The sequence below is a fragment of the Thalassophryne amazonica genome, chromosome 7, assembly GCF_902500255.1.
Source record: "Thalassophryne amazonica chromosome 7, fThaAma1.1, whole genome shotgun sequence".
NCBI lineage: Eukaryota > Metazoa > Chordata > Actinopteri > Batrachoidiformes > Batrachoididae > Thalassophryne > Thalassophryne amazonica.
In genome coordinates, this window is record NC_047109.1 from 108,166,847 (window position 1) to 108,187,151 (window position 20,305).

The 20,305-nt window shown below is 41.6% G+C and overlaps 1 long non-coding RNA gene across 1 annotated transcript; it reads right to left on the reverse strand.

Annotated features, from left to right (window-relative positions):
* Positions 1 to 2,262: 2,262 nt before the first annotated feature.
* Positions 2,263 to 8,056, reverse strand: LOC117513374. Its single transcript, XR_004561594.1, has 3 exons — positions 7,954 to 8,056; positions 3,901 to 3,908; positions 2,263 to 2,273 (listed from the first exon to the last, which is right to left on the reverse strand). It is a non-coding gene; the product is annotated as an uncharacterized LOC117513374 (long non-coding RNA).
* Between the last annotated feature and the right edge of the window lie 12,249 nt (positions 8,057 to 20,305).

Consider the following 20,305-nt stretch of genomic DNA (forward strand, 5'->3'; position numbering starts at 1 on the left):
CACTTGAGCGAGGGTCTATACGTTCAAATAATAATTAAAAAAATACTGTCATCACTCTTTACTCTTACTCAGTCAGTCTCTTACAACGGTGTAGCCTAAATACATGAGCTTTCCAGGAGCGCACCCAATTCATTACGCACGCTCAGAGGCACGTCAACTCTGGTGCGCACTTTTTTTTGGGGGGGGGGGTGACCCCGCCCCCTGTGATAAACTCATCGCCCCCTTAAAAAATTTTTTCTAGCGCCGGGCCTGCTGCTCCTCCCAGATTAATCACCATGAGATTCCTCAACGCAGCAGTAAAAGATTTTGTTTTGCAGCAAGCATGAAGCCAAGGAAAGGTGATGTTTCAAAACAAGAGGATATTCTTCAATCAAGAGTATTCTCCTGAGCTACAAAAGAAGAGGGCGAAGGTCCATGGAGCCATCAAGCAGTTAAGCAAAAGGGCAAACAGGCAAAGTGCCTATATCCAGCATGGCTGAAACTCAAGATGGACTCGTGGAAAAAACTTTTTCCACGCTGATGAGCGCCGCTGACACTTTGAGGGAGCTGGGTGTCCAGGTACAGTGTGGACAGGAGGAGTGTATCGAGGGCGTCAGACATGTTTATAGTTTATTTTCTATGTCTTGCTGGAAATTTGGAAGTTCTGTGTTATGTTCATAATGTTCTTGCTTTGTTTTACCTGAGACGAGTGATTATTTCATTTCATTTTTACTTATTTATATAGCGCCAAGTCACAACAAGGTTGCCTCAAGGTGCTTCACACAAGTAAGGTCTAACCTTACCAACCCCCAGAGTAACAGTGGTAAGGAAAAACTCCCTCTGAGGAAGAAACCTCAAGCAGACCAGACTCAAAGGGGTGACCCTCTGCTTGGGCCATGCTACAGACACAAATTACAAAACAATTCACAAAACGAACATACAGGAAATGTTGCCGATTACTTTAATTTTGTTTAGTTTTATACATCTGGAGATGAAGTGTTTTTTTATTTTTTATGTCTAACAGATGTGAATGAGTGGACAGGGCTATGTTACATGAAACAAATACAATGATGACATTAGGCCTTGTGTTAAGCGCCTTGGGGCAACTTTGTTGTGATTTGGCACGATGTAAATGAAATAAATTGAAACTGAATTGAATTGACATTACTTAACTTAATTACCTTTAATATAAAATGAATAAACAACCCAATTAAAAGGAAAAAAGATATTGGGACAGGTAAAGAAAATGCAGTGCTCTACAGCTTTACGTCAAGAAACACACCGTACAGAAAGAATGCATAAGCACCAAATGAGGACTGTCCACATTTTTTCAAAAAGCTTGCACATTTGGTCGCAGATAACTGGGAAGGTAGTTTTTTATGGGTGGAGACTTGAATTGTGTACTGAATAGTAGATTAGATAAATTATCAACATCTTCTAAACCCCAAACCAGAATGTCCAAAAGTCTTTTGAATATGATGAAGGAGTTATGGTTGACAGATGCATGGTGCCATCTTTATCCAAAAGAGAGAGGCTTCACCTTTATGTCACAAATGCATGGGAGTTACTCGCAGTTAGATCACTTTTTAGTTTAAAAAATAAGATACATATACAAGAATACAAAAATGTGTGATTGAACCAATGACCGTCTCAGATAATAACCCAGTTACAATCTCACTTGACTTGAGATTGTAAGTGAATCTATATACTTGAATATTTTGCTTTGAATGACAATGTTTTGTGGGATGCAGGAAAAGCCACGATAAGGGGAAAAAATAATAATACAGGATCAAAGTTATCCAGACTTAAAAAAACAAAAAACAATTAGAATTAGAAACTGAAATCAGAAGATTAGAAAATGAACACTTGAAGTACTTGATAAACTTGAAGAAAATAGAACCAAATTAGATGAGCTATTGACATACAAGGTAGATGGTGCCCTTAGGTTCATTGATAGGAAATACTACAAATTAGGAAATAAAGATAGGAGATTATTATCATTTCAATTACAAAAGGCACAAGTCAACCATATAGTTCCAAAAATTAAACAACTTCATTCTCATTATGTGAAACTTGCTCAAAAACAATATCAGATACCTTTGCTAAATATTATGAACAAATACGAGGTATCTTATAAAACTGGCAGTTTTATAAAAAAAAAAATCTATATGGATTTGAATCACATGCGATTACACCAGACATGCTTGAACCCTCGTGCGCATGTGTGAGTTTTTTTCGTGTCGGTGACGTCATTTCCCTGTGGGCAGGCTTTGAGTGAGCACTGGTCCAGCCCTCTCGGCTGAATTCCTTTGTTTGAGACGCTGCTTGAGACGGCGCGCGTTGCTTTATCAAACTTTTCTCAGGACCTGTGAGGGATATCTGAGTGGACACTATTCGAGAAATTCAGCTGGTTTTCGGTGAAAAGTTTAACGGCTGATGAGAGATTATGGGGTGTTTCTGTCGCTTTAAGGACTTCCCACGGAGCGGGACGTCGCGCAGCGCTCTCAGGCGACGTCGTCTGGCTGTTTCGAGCTGAAATCATCCTAATTTAAGGCTCTGTTGACCCAGGATGTCGTGAGAGAACAGAGAAGATTCAGAAGAGGCCGGCATGAGGAGTTTATGCGGACATTCCACTGTTAAAGGTCATTTTGTAATGAAAGAACGTGCGCGCGCGCCGAGTCGTTTCCGTGACGACGATGCAAATCTGTGTGCGCCGCGACAGGAAAAACACCTCCGTGTTGAAAACCATTTGTAAAATTCAGGCGGCTTTTGATGGCTTTCAACAAGTGAGTAACTGAGAAGTTGTTTAACAGTTGGGCATGTTCCAACTTGTCCGTTAAGGTTTCCAATGGAGGTGGTTTTCCTGTCGCGACCCCCCGCGGTCGGGTGCGGCCCGACATGCGACTCTGCCCGCACGTTCTTTCATTACAAAATGACCTTTAACAGTGGAATGTCTGCATAAACTCCTCATGCCGACTTCTTCTGAAAGTTCTCTGTTCTCTGATGACTTACTGGGTGAACAGAGCCTGAAATGTGGAAGTTTTCAACTTGAAACAGCGAGATGACGCCGCCTCAGAGCGCAGATCGCCGTCAGGCACCGTGGGTCGTCCTTAAAGCGACACTACCAGACCAAAATCTCTCATCAGCCGTTAAAATTTTCAACGAAAACCAGCTGAATTTATTGAATGGTGTCCACTCAGTTGTGCCTTACAGTTTTGAAAAAAAATTTTATCAAACAAAGCAGCAGTCTCTGAGCCATTCCTAAACAATGAAAAAATCGATGAGAGGGTGGGTCACTCCTCACTCAAAGACTTCCCACAGGCGAATGACGTAACCGACAGGCGTGAAAAAACTCTCGCATGCCCATGAGGGTTCAAGCATGTCTGATGTAATCACACGTGATTCAAATCCATATGGTTTTTGAAAAAAATAATAAGGTCAGATACTTTTCTAATAGACCTCGTATATGAGTCAACTCCAGGAATCAAAAGAAGATAAAATACATTATTTTTTCTTTTAAAACCTTAAATTAGACAAACTGTTGACTGATGAAGCATCTACATTAGTAAAACCAATTACAGAAAAAGAAGTGAACAGAACAATTGTTCAAGAAAAAATAAGTCACCCAGAATAGACAGGTTTATGCAAACTGTATAATTATGGTAGAGAAGCTTGAATCTTCGACTGGACTGGATTGCTTGACGCGAGGACGTATCGCTTCAAATCGCAGAAGCTTCCTCAGCTAAAATTCTTGCTCTGGTAGTCTGACTTCTATCTTGACTCTAAGGACAGGATCCAAAGTTACAAACAGAGCAATGTAGTGTATTCTATCAGATGTCAGGAAAACTGTAACGAACACTACATAGGTGAGACTAAGCAACCTTTACACAAAAGGCTATACCAGCACCGCAGAGAGGGCACCAGTGGACCTCAGTCTGCAGTTCATCTCCACCTTAAAGACACTAACCACACGTTTGAGGACAAGGAAGTTAAAATCTTAGTCAGAGAGGAGAAATGGTTTGAGAGAGGGGTCAAGGAGGCATGGTATGTGAAACTGTTGAAACCGAGCCTTAACCACGGAGGGGGTCTGAGACACGCTTTGTCCCCTGTTTACAATGGGGTACTCAGGTCAAAGCAGTTTCAGTCTTTTGTTCATGGTAATGAGTCATTCACGTCATCAGCAGAGTCGTCAAGGGAGCCGGTAGGAGAGGCATCCATCCCATCATTAGGAGGGACAGCTGCCCTGTCATTAGGAGGGTGCTAACTAGAGCATAATAAGTGCTAATTAGAGCTATTGTTTAGTCACTACCCTATAGCAGTCTGCCTCTCAGTAGAAGGGGTCTGGTTAGGTTTAAAACTCCACCTTTTGTGGCTTCTGTTTATTCTTCTCTACAAGAGTCAAGACAGAAGTCAAACTACCAGAGCAAGAATTTTAGCTGAGGAAGCTTCTGTGTTTTGAAGCAAAACGTCCTCACGTCAAGCAACCCAGTCCAGTCGAAGATTCAAGCTTCTCTACTATGGAAACCACCTGGACAACTGAGAGCCTACACAGAAACATTGTATAATTATGGTTAAAACTCAGGGAACCCTCAAGAATCATGGTCAGAGGCTATCATCACAGTCTTGCATAAGGAAGGACAAGATCCACTGCAGTGTTCTAGTTATCACCCTATTAGCCTCTTGTGTGTGAACTTTAAATATAAACATCTATTTTAACAATTAGAGTACAAAAATATATTAAGAAAGTACTAAAAAAGGATCAGATGGGGTTCATTTCAGGTTACCAGGGGACAAATAATATAAAGAGAGCATTGATCCTGCAGTCACTTATGGCAAAGGATGTACAAACATCAATACTACTCAGTTTCGATGCTGAGAAAGCATTCGATCAGGTAGATTAGCAATTTTTAGAAAAAACATTAATTTAGATGGGCTTTGGTGAAAAATTTAGTAGCCGGAATCACGCAGAATGGCGTCAGAATTATGAATCGGCGCACATCCAAAAAGTGTCAGATTTCAGTTCCAAAACCTTCTGACAGCCATCTGCAGAAGTCAACACAGTCGGTCAAAATCGCCCGGCAGCCCCGAGTGTGATGCACATGTTCAAAACTCTCCGGGAACCGTCTAGAAGGTGACACCTATCCGACGGCAGTCCATGTGCAATCTGAGGACCATCTAACTGCAGTTTACATACGAGGTCTATTAGAAAAGAAACCAACCTTTTTATTTTTTCAAAAACTATAAGGATTTGAATCACGTGTGATTGCATCAGACAAGCTTGAACCCTCGTGCGCATGCGTGAGTTTTTTCACGCCTGTCGGTTGCGTCATTCGCCTGTGGGCAGGCTTTGAGTGAGCACTGGTCCACCCCCCTCATCAGAATTCCTTTGTCTGACTTCTTCCTGAGAGACTGGCGCTTTGCTTGATCAAAATTTTTTCTGAAACTGTAAGGCACATCCAAGTGGACACCATTCGAGAAATTCAGACGGTTTTCGGTGAAAATTTTAACGGCTGATGAGAGATTATGGACTGTTACTGTCGCTTTAAGGATTGCCCAAGGAGCCAGACGGCGCGCCGCGCCCCGAGCCGCCGTCATCAGCCTGTTTCGAGCTGAAAACTTCCAAATTTAAGCCTCTGTTGACCCAGGACATCGTGAGAGAACAGAGAAGTTTCAGAAGAGCTCGGGATCAGCAGTTTATCCGGACATTCCACTGTTAAAGGAGATTTTGTAATGAAAGACGTGCGGACGGATTCGCGCGTCGGCACCCAGCCGCTCATCACGCGGCGCCACAGCAAAACACCTCCGTTGGAAGCATTACAGGACAAGTTTGAACATGCCCAGCTGTTAAACAATTTCTCGGATACTCACTCGACTGAAAGCCATCGAAAACCGCCTGAATCGTACGAATGGTTATCAACACAGAGGTGTTTTGCTGTGGCGCCGCACCATGAGCGGCTGGGTGCCGAGGCGCAAATCCGTCCGCATGTCTTTCATTACAAAATCTCCTTTAACAGTGGAATGTCCGGATAAACTGCTGATCCCGAGCTGTTCTGAAACTTCTCACGACGTCCTGGGTCAACAGAGGCTTAAATTTGGAAGTTTTCAGCTTGAAACAGGCTGACGACGGCGTCTCGGGGCGCGGCGCGCCGTCCGGCTCCATGGGCAGTCCTTAAAGCGACAGTAACACTCCATAATCTCTCATCAGCCGTCTGAATTTCTCGAATGGTGTCCACTTGGATGTGTCTCACAGTTTCTGAAAAAATTTTGATCAAGCAAAGCACCAGTCTCTCAGGAAGAAGTCAGACAAAGGAATTCCGACGAGGGGGGTGGACCAGTGCTCACTCAAAGCCTGCCCACAGGCGAATGACGCAACCGACAGGCATGAAAAAACTCACGCATGCGCACGAGGGTTCAAGCTTGTCTGATGTAATCGCATGTGATTCAAATCCATATAGTTTAAAAAAAAAATAAAAAGGTTGGTTTCTTTTCTAATACACCTCGTATTCTGAAGGCGGCAAAATAGAATCCGAAACGATTTGAGCGCATTTGAGGGAACTTCAAGATAGATCTGGCACAGTATGCCTGCCGGTATGACCTGCACTGCCACATATAATAACGTTCACCCCGAGCGCAAAGAAACTGTTGAAATATATGTGGCACGCTTCATCATGATAATAATTATGAATTATTACGTACAGTGAATGTAAACAGTGGCTATCAAACTGAAAGGTCTGTGCGCTACTGAGCACGTTACCACAAATCTGAACAGGCTGTTATATCCACAATAGACCTTACAGTACAGATATTTGTCCATTTCTTCCCATGTGAATATTGTCTCCATCATAACACAGGCAGCTGCACCTCTCCGTGCTGCGCAATAACGCATCATTGCACGCATCAGGCTCAGAACTGAATGGACCACACGCTGTTATAAATGATTACCTTCTAACTCTGTAGGAGATATGACATGGAACTTGTGCCAGGCTGTTACACCATTAATAAACATGAATCTCACCTCCAACAGCAGTCCAGGAGTGTCACAGCACGCACCTGGACATGAAGCCGGGACAGCAGCCTGCGGTTAGAATCATCTCACCCCAAAGAAAAAATTTATTCCATGTGATTTTCCAACCATCACGGTGTTTAGAGTTTTGTTGTGCTCCTGATGTGGGCAAACAAAAAAGAAAGTTCCCTGGAAAGGCGCTCCGCCTGAGGGACTGCATGGCTCTTCTGCCAGAAAACTTTTGAGTGATGCTGTCCAGTGTGCCCCGCGTGCGTGCTTAGTGGCCCATGCAGTGTTACACACACACACGGCTGAGTGATAATTTCCGCGCCGGCGCGCACATGCGTGGGACACATGCGCGTGAGGAACACAGCACTCCGGTCTGTGTTTCCCATCCACACATTTGGAGATCGGGCAGTCTGCAGCTCCTTTTATGGCCATCTGACAGCAGTCTGTGTCGTCTGCATACACTCTGGATGTGATCTGACAGGTGTGGACGAGGCAGTCTGTCTGCGCGCCGACATTGCTGACCAGGCCTCTTTTCCTCCTGACTGCGTCCAATTATGGCAATATTGTAAACAAACAAGGAGTGATCTAATTCACTGGAAAGTTTTCCCCTTATCTCAGTTTGCCAAATTTGAAACAGTAAGGATGAATCTGCTTCCTTGTCTCCTGTTTTAATTCTATTCACTGTCTGTAAGAGTTCCATTTCCCATTTTTAACATGCTAAATAAATTTATCTATCAATTTATATGGCAACACAAGAGACCCAGAATTAACCTTGAAACACTTTATTTGGCTAAAAATGAAGGACGTTTGGCCTTACCCAAATTTGATTTTTTTATTATTATTGGGCAGCTTAACTAGCAGCATTTGTGACTTGGATTAATAGAAATGAGGATGCAAAATGGATTCACATAGAACAGGTTGAAGCTAAAGGTGCCCAATTATCTGCCCTACTCTTTATGGACCTAAAACATGTCAACAAAATGAAGACTGGAAATGAATGGATAAAACATACTATAAATGTTTGGACAGAAGTTAAAAAAATGGTAAAGGATACTGGATAAATCTCGCGAGGTATGCCTATAGTGGGCAAAGTAGATAAGTAGGCAAAGTAGACCTTCAATGTGGGATCATAGCTTTAGGAGCTGAGCAGCTAAAAGGCCTCATTATCTTTAATTAAATATTTGAAGAAGCACAATTAAAGTCTTTCACACAACTTCGAGAACAATTTGACCTTCCTTCAGATGATTTCTTTAGATATTTGCAAACTAGGCACGCATTACAAATCATAAAAAAAGAGAGAACTGGCAAAATTCCAAATGGTATATTTTATTACAATTTTAGAAAAACGTCTTCCGGTAAGCAAATGTATGTCCCATCACTATAAAAGACTTTCAACAGATCTATTTCAGAATACATACAGTGTCAAGGAAAAATAGGAATTAGAATCTAATATAATAACAGAAGACGAACTGTGGGATAAACTCTGTAACAGCAGTCAGAAGGAAATCAATATTCAGCAGTAGAAAGAATTTGCCTGGAAACTCAAAATCCAATATTGTTATAACCCTTTGGTTATTTCAGATTCTGTAAAGGATTCCTCTGCAGCTTTATGCTGGAGACAATGTGGCAAAATAGGGGATCATACACATAATCTGGGACTGTCCAGTCATTTTGTCCCATGGGACTGCAGATGGAAAATAGCCTTGAGCTAAATCTGGCATATTTTTACAGTATTTGTTTTCTGTTCATTAATATGCATTGTCCAATTCAAATGAATTAATAAATGAAATGTAGAAAGTTTTGTGAATCACACACACACACACACATATATATATATATATATATATATATATATATATATATATATATATATATATATATAAACTGTTTAGAACAAAATTGTAACGTGCCGCAGCCAGAAGCAGGTCAATAACATTCACGGAGTTCTAGTCATGGCTTTCATTTTGTATGAAACTCAGAGCAGCTGTGTGCAGGACAGACATCAAATCAAATCAATTTTATTTATATAGTGCCAAATCACAACAAACAGTTGCCCCAAGGTGCTTTATATTGCAAGGCAAAAGCCATACAATAATTACAGAAAAACCCAAATGGTCAAAACGACCCCCTGTGAGCAAGCAACAGTGCGACAGTGGGAAGGAAAAACTCCCTTTTAACAGGAAGAAACCTCCAGCAGAACCAGGCTCAGGGAGGGGCAGTCTTCTGCTGGGACTGGCTGGGGCTGAGGGGAGAGAATCAGGGAAAAGACATGCTGTGGAAGAGAGCAGAGATCAATCACTAATGATTAAATATAGCAGCATAACTAAGGGATGGTTCAGGGTCACCTGATCCAGCCCTAACTATAAGCTTTAGCAAAAAGGAAAGTTTTAAGCCTAATCTTAAAAGTAGAGAGGGTGTCTGTCTCCCTACCATATCACCCCAATAGAGCGCTTCGCTCTCAGACTGCAGGCTTACTTGTAGTTCCTAGGGTTTGTAAGAGTAGAATGGGATGCAGAGCCTTCAGCTTTCAGGCTCCTCTCCTGTGGAACCAGCTCCCAATTCGGATCAGTACTATGAGGTCCCTAAGATAAGATGGGACCTGATTATTCAAAACCTTATAAGTAAGAAGAAGAATTTTAAATTCTATTCTAGAATTAACAGCAAGCCAATGAAGAGAGGCCAATATGGATGAAATATGCTCTCTCCTTCTAGTCCCTGTCAGTACTCTAGCTGCAGCATTTTGAATTAACTGAAGGCTTTTCAGGGAACTTTTAGGACAACCTGATAATAATGAATTACAATAGTCCAGCCTAGAGGAAATAAATGCATGAATTAGTTTTTCAGCATCACTCTGAGACAAGACCTTTCTAATTTTAGATATTGCGCAAATGCAAAAAAGCAGTCCTACATATTTGCTTAATATGCACATTGAATGACATATCCTGATCAAAAATGACTCCACGATTTCTCACAGTACTACTAGAGGTCAGGGTAATGCCATCCAGAGTAAGGATCTGGTTAGACACCATGTTTCTAAGATTTGTGGGGCCAAGTACAATAACTTCAGTTTTATCTGAATTTAAAAGCAGGAAATTAGAGGTCATCCATGTCTTTATGTCTGTAAGACATTCCTACAGTTTAACTAATTGGTGTGTGTCCTCTGGCTTCATGGATAGATAAAGCTGGGTATCATCTGCGTAACAATGAAAATTTAAGCAATGCTTTCTAATAATACTGCCTAAGGGAAGCATGTATAAAGTGAATAAAATTGGTCCTAGCACAGAACCTTGTGGAACTCCATAATTAACCTTAGTCTGTGAAGAAGACTCCGGTGCTTCCGGTGTGAAAGCCCCATTAGCGTGTCAGATGGGAACTCTTATGTCCAATTAGCTCCGAGAGGGTTTTCATGTGACGTATCGGTCACGTCATTTTGTGTCCCGCAGCCATTCTGGATTACGACATGGTGGCCGCTGTGTTACGCTATGTGCATTTGGCAAACAATTGCAGAAGGTTTAACGTCGATGTGAAAAGCCTCACGGCACCGTGGTGCAAGCTGCCCTTCCAGCGCCTGGTGAGAGAAATTGCTCAGGACTTCAAGACGACCTCCGCTTTCAGAGCTCCGCTGTGACCTGGCAGCTTCCTAGTTCACAATATCGCAGTGTGACACTGTCAGCCAGTTCGTTACATCACCACTAAATTCACTACCTGGTATAAGATACGGATCCACTGAACCAACTGCTACACATCTATTACGATAAATAGCTTTATCTCGAGGATTTAAAGCATCGTAATAACCGGACATTCTCTTTATTTTTCTATCACGCGCCAGGCTCCTTGTAATCCAGAATGGAGATGGCACCTGTCCTGCAGCAAATCGGTCACATGATTGAAAACCCTCTGTATGTACAGTTGTGTTTTATGAAACTGATGCTTATCACCTCTTTCTGGAGTTTTGTTTGCTTTATGTGTGTGTGTGTGTGTACGCAGGGAATGAGGCGATGGGGGGGCGGGGGGTGCTTTGATATGTTTAGCACCAACCATATGCGACACCACAGACTCCTCTGGAGAAAGATGAAGGGGAGAACAGAAGGAAACTGTAGATAAAAGTACCGTTAAAAGAAATGGAATAAGAGAAAGCTGGGATGGGTGCAGGAGAGGAAACATGAAACGAGAGAGCGAGAGAGAGAAAAAGGATCTGAGATGGGGAGGCTGCTGGAGAGGCAACTGCGCTGAAATTTCAAGTCGTGCTTGTGGCATTGCTCTCGCAAGTTGACCTCTATCGTTTCTGTCTGGGAATCTCTCAAGGCCTGCCGAACACTGCTCAGGGCGGCTGTAATTCACTTTGGAGCTCAGAGATAAAACGCAAAGACACATCCAGTGGAAAGCTGCACTCGTACAGCCCTTTTATTTTATTTGTAGTCACAGTGGAGGAGATGAAAACACTGCGGTGTCCGCTGTTGATCGAACTTTCCTTCTGGGGTATTTTTACCTCCACGCTTGACAAGAAGGTAGGAGGGACGTGTTCATAAATGGACATTTTCCTCCCACTTCATCTTGTTGAAAGGAGCATTCCACACATCCAACAGCATCCAGAGGACACTCGACAGACTATTAATAGATTTTCCTCCTTTGTATTTGAATGTAGCAGATATTCAGCGCGCGCGCGCGCTACCGTCTGAAGCCTCTTTACCTGACCTGGCACAGGCAGATGCTTCATTCCACACAGAGAATCAGGGAAATAAATCTCCTCTGTAAACAGTTTTCAAACTCTGAGAGGAAGATTATTGAGGACAGTCTTCTGTGTAGAACAACACGAGGCCCATCACAAATGCGCTTGTTTGTCTCAGGCAGTTAAGCTGAGCATTTTCTCAGTGTAGTACAGGATAAAGGCTTAGCATTGGAAATGAGCAAACACCTGATGTGACTGGATCCTGACAACTAAAAACAGGACAAACAACATGTATTTGATGGAAAATTTAGCATTTCACCTGGTGTACTTTCAGTTTGGCTGGTAAATGGACGGCATGTACAGTGCATCTGGAAAGTATTCACAGCACTTCACTTTTTCCACATTTTGTTATGTTACAGCCTTATTCCAAAATGGAGTAAATAATTTTTTCACCTCAAAATTCTACTCACAACACCCCGTAATGATCACATGGAAAAAGTTTTTTTTTTTTTTTAAAGGGGATAGAGAATCAAAATCATCTTTTTCATGTTTTTGGTGTTAGTTCAGAGTCTCCCCGCTGTGGTGAAAACACACGAAGTGCCAGCAAGTTTCAGAACCTCTATTTCAAGTATTTCTCCTTTTTTGAATTGCCCCTAGAAAACAGGCCAATCCGTTTTTGAGAGAAAACCTATGTCACTTTTTCACCAATAGCCCCCCCCACACACACACCCACACCCACCCCCTTTCACACACGCCCCTTCGAAATTAATTATTCATAAGGTTGTGCCCACCTATTCGTACCACTGGAAGAGAAGCATTGGCGAGCTACAGGTTTGCCTTCCCAGGCTGTCATAGCGGACTACGATCTTTCCATATTCTTCCCACGGAAAGCAATGTATGCGATCACTGGCTTTTATTCATTTTTAACCGCATCCCCAGGACATACAACCGCCGACTATTTCGTTGCTCTGTGCATTTCACGGAGGACTGTTTCACCAACCTTGCTCAATTTCAAGCTGGCTTCATTCGGCATTTAATACTCAGTAGAGGGTCAGTTCCGACTTTGCGACAAAATAAACTCCAGCAATCAGTACAGCCTGTAAGTATCACATTTTGTTTTGTTTTAAATTTGTGTTGCGCTATATTCCTGTTGTACGAAATGCACGTTAGAATGGCACGTTAGCTCTGGTTTGTTCCTCTAAAGGGAATGAGCTAACCCCTATTTACATTATTATGCTGGCAGCAAGTAAGCCTGCAAAGGGCAGCTTGCTTATTTCAATGCATAACCTTTGGAAGTCACAGTAACCGAAGTAAAACAAAACAAATGAAGTTTCGCGGATTTTTTGTAGTCCAATTTTGCATGTGTTTTTGTTTTTGTTTTGTTTTTTACGTCCTCATCACGGCGCCGTGAAGGGAGAGCACACGCATTGTGTTCTGCGTGTGTCTGTTTATAAGAACCTTCTCGCCCAGAAGAAAAAAGAGCGCCAACAACTACCAGTGATGCCGGTAACGGCACTGAGCTTTACAAAGACATTTTTATGCTTTTTTTTCCTCCGAGCCACTCCGCATCTGCTGTTAAAAACAGCTGATCCTCCGCGCTTTCTTTTCAGTGAGAGCAAGGGCAGCCAATCAAACAACGGCAACTGATCAGCGCCAACACCTAAAGCAAACGAGGCATTCTAAACCCAGTGGAGTAACATAGCTGTTTCAGAGAGCCTTTTAGGAAGGTTCTGAGCCATTACAGACCCAACCAATTTTTGGGGGGGGCTACATATCACATCACAGAACAAGGATTAATGCCCCATTCAACCTCTCTCTATCACCTTTAAGTTTTTGCAAATTTAGTAAAAACACAAATCTAAGAAAAAGCATGTACATGGGTATTCACACCCTTTCCTCAATAATTTGTTGGTGCACCTTTGGCAGCAATTACAGCCTCAAGTCTTCTTCACAAGCCACAAGCTTGGCACACCTGCAGTCCCTGGGCAGTTTTGCCCATTCCTCTTAGCAGCACCTCTCAAGCTCCGTCAGGTTGGATGGGGAGTGTCGGTGCACAGCCATTTTCAGATCTCTCCAGAGATGTTCAATCAGATTCAGGTCTGGGCTCTGGCTGGGCCACTCAAGGACATTCACAGAGTTGTCCTGAAGCCACTCCTTTGATATGTTGGCTGTGTACGTAGGGTCATTGTCCTGCTGAAAGATGAACCATCACGCCAGTCTGAGGTCAAGAGCGCAGGTTTTCATCCAGGATGTCTCTGTGCATTGCTGCATTCATCTTTGCCTCAATCCTGACTAGTCTCCCAGTTCCTGCCACTGAAAAACATCCCTACAGCATGATGCTGCCACCACCATGCTTCACTGTAGGGACGACGCCTGGTTTCCTCCAAACATGACACCTGGCATTCAGACCAGAGAATTTTGTTTCTCATGGTCTGAGAGTCCTTCAGATAGCTTTTGGTAAACTCCAGGTGGGCTGCCATGTGCTTTCTTTTTTTTTTTTTTTTTTTTTTTTTTTACTAAGGAGTGGTTTCCATCTGGCCACTCTACCATACAGACCTGACTGGTGAATTGCTGCAGAGATGGTTGTCCTTCTGGAAGGTTTTCCTTCTCGTGGGTGTGTTGGTCTAAAACTGTGGTTGGTAAAGAGTTGGTAAGTTGATATCATCTGTCACTACAAACTGTTTGCAACTTAGGCAAGCAAAATAATCTGATGCAACATTCAGCACTGTTCGAAAAGCGTTACATTCAGACGCACCTTACATAAGAGGGTTCACAACAAATATATAGTATGCTTGCCTGCACATATCATCAGTAATCTGATATGGTGAAAAACAGCAGGAGGAGGAAGGGAACACTCACTCTCTCACATACAAATAAGACTGCTGTTGCACTGCTTCACCTCAGGGCTCTTTGGTGGCTGCTATCCATTGTATGCTTTAACAGGTGGGCACAAGAAATCATTTTCCCTGCATCGCATTTTCTTGATACTGCAATTGCAGAAGGAGAGATGACATTCTGAAAGGTTGACAACAGATTTGAACTTCAAAACATCCATTTATAATGAGCATGGAAACAGCCCTTTTGCAAAAAGGGTTGTTTAAATACAAAAAGTATAATTAGACACTTCCCAAATGGGCTTGCATCCTCTGCCAGACTAATTTCTTCATCCACCATTAAAATAGGACCCAAGACATTATTAAAAGCAAAATCTCTAATTTAATAACTACAAATAATGCATTAATTCCTCACTCACTCATTTTCAACCACTTACTTCAGTTAACGTTCATGGGGGGGCTGAAGCCTCTCCCAGCAGTCATAGGCTGTGAGGCGAGGTACACCCTGGACAGGATGCCAGTCTGTCACAGGACTACATATAGCCAAACAGACGCATTCACACCTAGGGAAAATTTAAAGTTTCCATCCTACCTAACCACCTAAGAAAATGAAAACTCCACAGGTGGGAATCAATCCCATAACCCCTTCTTGCTGTGAGGCAACAGTGCAAACTACTAAGCCACTAAGCTTAAATGTGCTACTAGCATTGAAAAAAGGTAATGCACTCCAACATCTGTTTAATGTAGTAATATGTGACAATACACTGTAGACCACATGTCACAGAAACTAGTGGATGTTGATCTTATTTGCCCTTTACCTTGTAGACTGTACTTTGTAGGGCCCGTATCCGCGAAGAAACTCAAAGTCCTCTCAAAGAGCTCCTAACTTAGCCTAAAATTTCCTGGCATGCAATCTTAGCCTAAGAGTGAGCCAGCTCTGAGCAAGGAGGTGACAGAAACTCCTGTCTATGTGAGGAGGCGGGGTTGACCCCATTGCTAGGAATGACACAGTCCTGTAAGAGCTGGGATTGGTTGTCACGGAAAGGGAAGGAGAAATAACAAAACAAATGCGCTCCGCCCTCCTACTCATGAATGGACAGTGAAATCAACCGATCATATAACCTGAACTGTATTAAAACGTGCAATCGTGAGGATAACTTTGTTGTGATGATGAAACTCAGCAAAATTAAATGAATTGTTACACAGCTTGAAAGTGTTTGAACGTACGCCATTCACATCCCAAATAATCTATATATTAAAAGTAGAGAAGCTTGAATCTTCGACTGGACTGGGTTGCTTATATATTAAAAGTGTGTGTGCGTGCAGGAGTTTAGTTAGTACGTTCATTGTGACGCCATAATATAATTGTAAATATGTCAAAAATACATGCATGACACAAGAAAGTGAAAACATTTATTTCCATTGTGGTCCATTTAAAATCAAATGTCAAAATAGAAGTAATAATATAATAAAATAACAGTATTAATAATACCAATAATAATAGTAGTGTGCATATGATAACAAGAACCTAAACAATTTCTAAATACATTAAGACAATAAATTAACATAAAATAATTATGTAGATCAAGCCAGTAGCATGTTACTGACTCGCTGTCATCCTACATGCGGAGACTATCTCTGCTTCCTCTGTCTTTTCTACCATTTTCTCTGTTTAAGACACTCTTAGACTTCTTAAAACTCCTCCTCCCTACTCTTACCAGTTTGACGCCTCCTAAGGCTCAAGGTGCTTTGCGGACAACTTTCATCTTTCTAAGGGAAAATTCTAAGAAATGTCTAAGAATTCGAGGAATTCTAAGATTTTCTTCGATTAATCTCACTAGGAGCTATTTTTATCCTTAGGCTGCTTCGTGGATACAGGCCCAGGTATTTTTAACTCAACTAATAATTGCATTCAATTTAACCTCAGCTGGAACAACTTAAATTTTTGACCCCTATACAAACCCAAAATGACCTTTGACTCCATTATTGCTGTTTGTCCCATAACTGAACATCATCAGGCTGCGACTATACTTTTTTGGGGATGAACAAATAAATAATGTGGTATACTTTTCAAAATGGAGGATTTTTAAATTTTGACCCCTGTGTAGTCCTTAATTGACCCGTACCTAGCTATAACCCCACCTATGCATCAGTTATCATAGGACATGGTACACTGTTGTGTTGCCAGCTTAGCTGTATAATTAGGTCAAAACTGACTGCAAGCTATTTCCTCCGTGAGCTGCAATGCAAGAACATTTCCAATTCTTTGCATCAATGCAGCGAAGCACATCTGAAAAATATTTCTCAAGCAGAACTGCGTCTTCACACTGAAGTGTTTCCTCGGATGGAGCAGCTCCATGACACCTGTCTTCTGTAAATTGTCTATATGAATCCTCTTTGGATTTATTGCTGCAATGTGAATATCCTTGCTTAAATCTGTGGATAATACACAGTAAAAACCTCATTAGAAAAATCAACATTATCTGCACTGTCAGTTGAAAGAAAATGTTACCATAAAGAAGCAAGTACATTTATCTTAATTTAAATCACATCTTGTTGTAGCATCAAAACAGTCACAGAAAACATCAGTTTGATGAGTTTGTTTAGTTTGACTCATTTTACATAGAAACATGTTTTGCCTCCAGTTGACCATTATGGATGTGGATTTATGCGTTGCTTCAGGTTCCAGCTTCAGTCGTCCATCTAATAAGTGGTTATTTGTGTTGCTGGCGCCTCTCTATCAGTGTGATCCAATCTGGCACTTCTTCTCTGACCTCTGCCATCAACGAGCATTTTCACTCAGAGAACCATCGCTCACTTCGTGCTTCTTCTATTTCCACTTTGGTTTGGTTTTGAGAAACGCCTCTTGAGGTTCAAGAGGTTCATAAAGCATTTTTACAAAGTTCTTAGCCTAAGCTCGATGTTGCACAAGTCGAAAATGATTTACCACATTGGTCCAAATTAAGACAAGGGTTTTTTTTGTTTGTTTGTTTGTTTAGATTTTTCCATAGAAAATACATCAGAAGAAGATGACGTCACCTTATAATAACAAATACTCTGACATGTCACTTACATCCACAAAAGGAAGCCTTGCTATACTGCCCTTGCAGTCCTTCACTTTTCTTTTCTTAATGCTGTGTTTACACATTGGCACGACGCGTTACGAATGTCATTTTTCTGTAATTTGTGGCACATTCCTGTCATTCTTAACGTGACTTAATGCATCTGAATAGGTTTCTTAACAGTGTGTGTAGGTGGGTGATTCTTTAACTACGGGCACTATTGGCCTTGTAAATGTAATTTCCACCACACCATTGCCTTACAATATAAAGCGCCTTGGGGCAACTGTTTGTTGTGATTTGGCGCTATATACATGTGCTCTGATGTCACTGTTTATCTCCATAGAAACTACCCAAACAATCTTTCATACAAACTGTTTAAAGGGACATTACAGTGTTGTGGTGGAAATTATGGCAATAGTGTGGGACAACTACATTTTGTTTAAAAAAAATCACAACAGTTGTATGACATTGAATACCCCAATTATGTTTTGATTATTTTACTGATATTTTATTCAGAGATATTTTAAAACATTAGAAAAAACGTTTCTTTACCATTCATTTTTATCATTGAAGATCAAAAGTCTGGGTGTGGGACAAGCACAAAACGGCAATATTTGCATATAATGATGCTGAAAAAAGGTGAAAAAGTCATCATAGACTACTAGAACAAATTTCTTAACACACTTTCATTGTAAAGATAACTATAAAAGTGTGAAATTTCCCCTTTTTTCTGTTTTTCATACAATATGATCAAAGGACATAATAAGTGCCCGTAGTCTAAGAATCACCCAGGTGCGTGATATTCGTGGAGCATGTTTTTCGCTGTTAGAAAAATCTTCCACGAATGTCACACATCACCCTCATTTTGCCTCATGTCGTGGAGTTCGCAACTGAGCGTGTTGATCCGTCTTGATTTGTGGTGATCCTTAATAGAGCGTGACAGCATTCGTAGTGGTTCCTGTGATGGTTCTTGGAGTCCATACTGTCACGCATCATTAAGAATTGTCACAAAAACTGTCAAGTTTTGACACAAGTTGTAACGCGGTGTCAGATTTCATTGCGTGACACGACGGATCACTACTCTCATGTGCGCACAATTAAACCCTGCTGCACCACAATCTGTTTTATTGCTGCAATATGCCGACAAAGGACACTGACACCAAGTCGGCTAAGTCTCGTTCCAATGCTCCTCAGCACACTCCTGCAGGTGTTCCAGCTACTGGTGTGCCTGATGTTCAGGAGAACGAGTCTGAGCCAGAGGAGAGCCACATGCAGCCAGACATCTGGCTCTGTCTCCTCCTCCTCCTTTTTGTGCAACTCAGCAGCTGACAGTAGCATGAATATTGGGGGGGGGGGGGTTTGGCAGAGACAATTTGCCCCATTCACAACGTGACAGAATGTAACTATGCACTGTTATGCACAATAGCGCAGGACATTCTTCACCGTAAATAATGGTTCCTGATCATTCGCCAGCAAAATGTGCCATGTGCCATATAGGTGGTGCATCCAGTCAAAACCTCTGATGTTGGCCAGCGGAGGCCAGTAGAGCGCAACAGAGCAGTAACGGCGTACGAGCAGAGGTGATGTAGTGGAGCTCAACTCTTACCACCATTTTAGCATGAACATAGATTTTAAGCATGATGAAAATTTTTTCCATAACCGCGATGAACATCAGCGACATCAGCTGACTTTGATTTAGCTGCTGTGGAGTCTGGCGGACCGCGGTGCTGGTCAACAGCAACTTTTCACTCTCTGTCAGTAAATGCCGGGATAATCGTCAATGGGTGAATGGGCGTTTTGAGTCCTCACCCACTCGACTATTTGATGGTGTAATTGCAGTAATCCTTCACCCACGTAACGTTGGTGAGACCGTGAGGGCCGACACTGGGACTGGGCGTGTGAGATACTATTTGTACTCACGGTGATGAATGCTGCTTCATTTTAATAGAACTTATCCAAGAAACTTGAACAACATAACCACAAGAACTAGCAAAACAGATTTTCAAACTCCTCCCCCTGGCTGCCACTGATTATATATTCAATTTGCTTACAGATGTAATATTGTCAAATAAAGCATTTTCATGAATTAAATGGAAAAAATGGTTCCAAAATAATGTCTTTACAAAATGGAGTTTGTCTTATTTTCAGGCCAAAATGATGATTTCTTTGCATTTTGAGCTGCAGCAGGAAGGTGCACTCTCATGAGTCCTCTGCTAGTTTTCTAACGTATTATGTTTTTCTTTCAGAAGCAAATGTGCTTAAATGATTATGTGCAGGAAAAAGCTTCCAACTGAGTCACATTCTGTGAACAATATTTGAATGAATCCCTCCAGTTTTCTGCACCTAAAGTATTTCAAACACAAATGGGTGATTCTTTAACTACAGGCACTATTGGCCTTGTAAATGTAATTTCCACCACACCATTGCCTTACAATATAAAGTGCCTTGGGGCAACTGTTTGTTGTGATTTGGCGCTATATACATGTGCTCTGATGTTACTGTTTATCTCCATAGAAACTACCCACACAATCTTTCATACAAACTTTTTAAAGGGACATTATTGTTGTGGTGGAAATTACGGCAATAGTGTGGGACAACTACATTTTGTTTAAAAAAATCACAACAGTTGTATGACATTGAATACCCCAGTTATGTTTTGATTATTTTACTGATATTTTATTCAGAGATATTTTAAAACATTAGAAAAAACGTTTGTTTACTATTCATTTTTATCATTGAAGATCATAAG